This window comes from Hordeum vulgare, chromosome 6H, assembly GCF_904849725.1.
Source record: "Hordeum vulgare subsp. vulgare chromosome 6H, MorexV3_pseudomolecules_assembly, whole genome shotgun sequence".
Classification (NCBI taxonomy): Eukaryota; Viridiplantae; Streptophyta; class Magnoliopsida; order Poales; family Poaceae; genus Hordeum; species Hordeum vulgare.
This window is the reverse complement of record NC_058523.1, coordinates 25,662,586-25,668,826: the sequence shown is the minus strand read 5'-3', so window position 1 is coordinate 25,668,826 and position 6,241 is coordinate 25,662,586.

The window sequence follows — 6,241 nt, the reverse complement described above, 5'->3', positions numbered from 1 at the left end:
AGAAGGTGAGAGGAAAAAACAGAAACGGGGAAGACAAGAAGGAGATGTAGGGAGCAGTGGGGATCATCGGTGATGAGGTGCTCGACGTGGTGGCATGGAGGCGTGAGGGGAGACCGTCTAGCTCTTGGATGCCGCCGGCGCGGGGCGGCGGCCTCTTTGGACACCATGAAGGAGGAGAAACACATCGACAAGAGCGGCATAGGAGAGCCTATGCAGAGAGGATGGACAGGGATGGGAGATAAGAGGAATTCGATCGAGGAGATGGGGATATCAAAGCTGTTAAAAGCTGTGTATTTAGTAGCAGCGCGGACTTTATACTCTGTGCTACTACTATGTCATGTCCCGGAGAACATAATAGAGAGCACTTAGTAGCAATGTGAGGGCACGATGGAGACAACTTAGTAGTAGCGTGGGGTTTATACCTCACGCTACTACTATCGACATAGTAGTAGTGTGGGGTCTATACCCCACGATACTGCTAATTAGTAGCAACACGACCCATATACTCCTCGCCACTACTAAGCATCAACCTATAAGGTTTTTCTTGGTAGTGTAGAGTAACCATGTCTTGCTTGGTTGTCATTTAATATACATAATTATCAAAGTAACTTACATGTGGTAACTTTAGATTACGATCCATGTTAATGCATATATAGGTAAGCATTTTATGTTTACGCATGTTGGATACTAAGGGTGCGTTTGGTTGGAGGGATATCCTCTGAGGGACAGGGATGCCCCTTCTATGCAAGGGATGCCACATGTTTGGATCCGAGGCGAGGGAGGACAGGGGCAACCAAATGCCAAGAATATTCCCTCAAAACAGGGATGGGGTCAACCGCCCAAAACGGGGGGTCGCGGCATCCACCCCGCGCGCTGTGTTCACTGGCCGGCCGCTTCTCTCCTTCCTCCGTGCCACCGGTGGCTCCTCTCCTTCCTCCGTGCCGTTGGCCGCTCCTCTCCGCCCTCCGCGTAGCCGACCGCTCCTCTCCTACCTCTGTGCCGTCGGCCGCTCCTCTCCCACCTCCGCGCCGTCGGCCGCTCCTCTCCCACCTCCGCGCCGCCGGCCGCTCCTCTCCCACCTCCGTGCCGCCGGTCGCTCCTCTCCCTCCTCCGCGTCACTGGCCTCTCCTCTCCCACCTCCGCGCCGTCGGCCGCTCGTCTCCTTCCCCCGCATCGTCGGCCGCTCCTCTCCTTCCTCCGCGCCGCCGGCCGCTCCTCTCCCACCTCCGCGCCGCCGATCGCTCCTCTCCTTCCTCCGCGCCACCGGCCGCTCCTCTCCCACCTCCATGCCGTCGGCCGCTCCTCTCCCACCTCCACGCTGCCGGCCGCTCCTCTCCTACCACCGCGCAGCCGACCGCTCCTCTCCTTCCTCCGTGTCGTTGCTCCTCCCCTTCCCCTGTCACCAGCCGATCTTCTTCTTCCTCCGCGCTGTCGAGGTCGCACCTTTATCCTTCATTTATACCCCTCAAACCAAACAAAACATGAAATAACACCACCCTTTCAATCAAACAAAAAAAATGGCTATCCCTAACCAGATGGTTGGGAATGCCCTCAACCACCCTAGCATGTCCCTGCAACCAAACGCACCCTAAGTTTGTCTAAGGAAAAAAGATGCACTTATTAATGTAGACTAGATCTGTCGAAAAAGTACATTAAGGATGCAAACATAAAGTATATGAACAGTGTCATACATTTTTAACCATTATATTCAGTTAGAGGCATCTGACACATTTCAGAACTAATAAAGAGTTATATGGGTAGCCTAACAAATTCAACCTCAAAAAGATTTGTTGATCTAGGTTCATAAAATAACATAAGTTATAACCATGAAGACCGAATAAACACAAGAGCGAGGATCCGTGAGTGTACTTGCAAACCAAAAAACTGAGGACCAAGAAATTCAAGTTATGATAATCACATGCCAATCATAACTACAATTAGTAAGCCAACATAATTGGCCGTCAATACTTAATGAACATATTGCGTCCTTCCAAATTAGCACCTTAACCCTTCTCCAATGTTACTTCCAACCTCACATATATTTGTGACACAGTCTTCACTATTACGTATACTTTTGGAATCAAAAAGTTATACAAGTTGCAAATGAGAGACCACTTCAATCCTATTGTGAAATTGAAGTGATGTTTCACATCATTAGCCAAATTAGATAACACTTAATAACCTATTAAATATTCCAATCTATCCAATGAACCAAGTTAGTGTCAACCAGAGTAGATCTGAAATAACAAGAAAGAGTTATTTTCTTTCATGTTTACTCCTTTTATTAACATCGTGCAAAACATAATCTATACCTGTTAATACAGAAAAGATATTCTTAGTCCGTCAATAATATTTATAGAAAAGACCATGTATTTCTTAATAACGAACCGGCATTCAATCAGGAAAAACAAAAGACGCTTTGTTTTAATTAATGTCGAACCCCGTAGCTTCCGGCCACTAGTGGGGACGGGGCCTATAGCCCCGGCCCGTAAGGGGATTTAGTCCCGGTTCACCAACCGGGACTAAAGGGGCGGGACTAAAGGCCTAACATTTAGTCCCGGTCCTGTTCCAAGCCGGGACTAAAGGTGCTCCACGTGGGCGCCTCGTAGCGCCCTCATGGGCAGGCCCTTTAGTCCCGGTTCCTTACACAGCCCGGGACTAAAGAGTTTCAAATTTTGTTTATTTTTTGGTTTTTTTTTAATGAAATTATTTTTGGGTTTTAGGGTTTTAGGGTTTAGGTGTTCGGGAGATTAACGTGATGTCTCGTTTGGTGTTCGGGAATTAGTTTTCATATAATTTAAATAGAAATATGCATATATATATATAAGATTAACTTATCTTACAAGCGAGCATATATATACAATTATATGGAGATCTGAATTATCAGGACTAGAGCCCGTCTATTCGATTACATGGACGAACATCAGTAATGGCCCCTAGCTACACTAAATCGTCATTTGTCATCTATAGCTTCCGTCCTCAGAAAGGTCGCAAACTCCTCTGCAACAGCAATCGCGCGTTGCTCTGGTAGGACCTTCGTCGTCATGGCCGTGTATTATATAAGAAGAGGAGATGAATATGAATATCAATCATGATAACAAAGAATGACGGGTATAAATAGAGGTGTGAATGTTCATTGCTTACGTCGAATCTGTGATCCTTGTGCTCAGAGGTAAACGTGCGAATGGTCTCGCAAACATAGTATCCGCATAGATGCGTTTCCCGTGGCTGCTGGTTGCACTTTACGAGAATAGAATATATATAATCAAAATAACAATCTAGCATCATAAATGTATTGGAAATAGAAGTATATCATACTACTACTTACCTGAGCCGCTCTAAAGGTCAGCTTCTCAGGCTCGATACCGGGAGTCACGCACTTGAACCGCTTCCAAACCCTGCCCGACAAGGATAATGATTTGCTAAGTTTTTCATTAATTGATATATCAGAAAATCATCGAAAGAGACCGATAGAACGCAAGAATGATTGAAATTACCCTTGAAGCATGTCCTGCAGGCTTTGGAACTGTTCCAAGGGTCTCGATAATGGGTCAAAGGCATCAACTCTTCCCTTATCAATTTGAATGTCCAACAGAATCCAATGGAAGCTGCACATGTGTATATATATATATATATATATATATATATATATATATATATATATATATATATATATAGTAACTTATCGATTACACTTATAAGTGAATGGACACAACAGAGTAAAGACCCTCACCTGAAGTTGTATGGAAACAGTATGTGGTCACAGAAATTTTGATCTGTTAGAAATCTTAGAAGGTTTTCCTCCGTCTCCTTGGGTTTATCAGTTAGCGTCGCTATATGTATTTTATCTGGGTCAATAAACCCAATATTTAGGATGTTCCTACTTTTACAATCCAGAATCTTCATTCTGCATAATAGAGTACAAGTTATATATAGACAATGAATTGAAATAACTAAACAAGTTATATGTAGACAACGAATTGAAAAACTTATAGACAATAGCAACTCATAAGCGATTTGTCGAGGGCGTCGCCATTGTACATATGGAAGAGTTCATCAAAGTCGATATGGATTTCTTCGGGACGACCGTAGTACTCCCGTGGGACACTCAGCATGATCATCGTTCTCCCATTCTTTGATTCACTTAAGTACCATGTATGCAAGTAACACATATTTGTTGGGAGATCATCTTTGCTGACCAAAGGCTCTCCCATGACAAACTGTGGCTTAGGGGCTACCACAGCCTTGGGTAACCTGTCGTCTTGGGAAGCCAGAACATCTTCAACCAAGATACCCCATTCAGCCGCCCACTTCTTTGCTAATTCCAAATCTTGCCTATGCATCGAAGGGGGAACATTCTCGGTTAACGCCTTGAGGGGTGGGATCGACTGTTTGGCCTGTTGTCCAAGCTGAGGAACGTCTGATTTTTTCTTGCTTGTAGTTGAACTTGATTTGCTCCCACTTGCACTTGCACGTGATCTGCTCTTTTTCACTTCCTTCTGCAATGTGCGTGTATAGTCATCAGGCTTATGGTGTAAGTCATGCTGTGATGGAAGGGTCGTGAAGTATTTTGCAAATGCTATTTGCTTCTCGGTGTATTCCGGGCGGGGCTCGGGTTCCTTCTTTTTCATCTGCGCATCATGATGTTCCTTTGCTATCCTGGCGTTTTCCTCGGGGTACGATCATAAGGTCTGATAGGAAGATTAGCATGAGGTACCTTTGGGAGGGGAGACCGTTTGCGCTTTGGGGGGCTCCGTTGCTTAGAAATCGTCGGCGGAGCGTTCTTGTTGGCACGCTTGTGCTTAGTATCCGGAGCGGGCGGCGGCGGAGACGGACGACCCAAGTCCGACGGCGGTGATCGAGATGGACTCGTGTTGTGCTGGCCGACGTCATGTGGAGGGCTTGGAGGTAATAGAGTTGTAGGTGACCTGCGACGACTCGGAGGCGGTGTTGTCCTTGGGGCCGAGCCTGGAAGCTTGATGTAGTTCTTGTCAAATAGGATGACTCCACCTAGTACTTCTCCGAGTGTCTTCTCATCTTCGGGTCCAGCTTGTCGAGCTCTATATCATGAAACCCCACCATGATTTCATCCACCCCGACTTTAGCAAAGCCAGTTGGAATCTCACGGCCATGCCAGCGTGCATCAGGGCCAGAAGGTAAAGCTTGTCCGACGGCCACCTTCATGGATATGTTCTTGAATTTCTGATGGAGTTCACATGATGTTAACTCCTTGATTCCATCCACGGGGTAGCCGGGACCGCCCTCTATCATTCTTCGTTCTTCGTCGGGCGGGGCCTCAGATTCAGCCACGCTGCTTTTCCGCTTAGATGGGGCGCCGGTAATATCAAATGCAGGATCTTCCTGGCGCGCTACTCCTCTAAGCTCATCAATCTGCTTCTGTTGCTCGTTAATCGTGGCAAGCAACTGGTTGAATTTGTCATTCTCCTCATCCTGCTGCCGCTTCTTTGCTCTCTCTCGGCTTCTGTAAGTGTCTTGGTCTCTTGCAAACGCAAGCCACCATGGGTAAGAAGGACCGAAGCCTCGCGTTCGTCCTCCATGTTCGTCATTGCCGAGGACCAGTGTGAGCAAATCTTTCTCTCTATCTGCAATGAACTTTCTTTTTCCCTCCTTAATTTCTTTCACTATCCTTTTCCAATTCTCCCTGGGTATCCTAAGACCGTCATTGCAGATGAGGTCCCCTGTTTCTTCGTCGTACGAACCACCATGCGCAAGGAACCAATTTCTTGCTCTCAATTCCCACTCATCACGGAGTGGTTCAGGTACGATGCCTTTATCTAGCAAATCTTGCTCTTTCTTATCCCACTTTGGGATGGCAGTCTCATAGCCCCCTGGCCCCAGCTTGTGGTGATATTTCTTCTTGTCGGCATTTATCTTGTTCTTTTCTGATAATATGCCTGGGCATCTTCTGACTCCTTGTACTCTTGAAATGCCTTCCAGTGATTCGCCTGCTTGGCTAGATACCCCTCGAATACTGGCACTTTCTTTGTCTTCAGATAGTTTTTCCATAGCTTCTTCTTCCAACTACGGAACAGTTCAGCCATCTTCTTTAGAGTCCACTGCTTGACTTTGGCCCTCAGTTTGTCTGCGGCGTCTTCATTCTCACATTTTGGCAGGTTGAAATGTGACATGAGATCATTCCAAAGATTATCTTTGTACCTTTCGGCGACATAGTCACTATCGGCTGCCCCTTTGCGCTTGTACCACTCCCGAACACTGATCG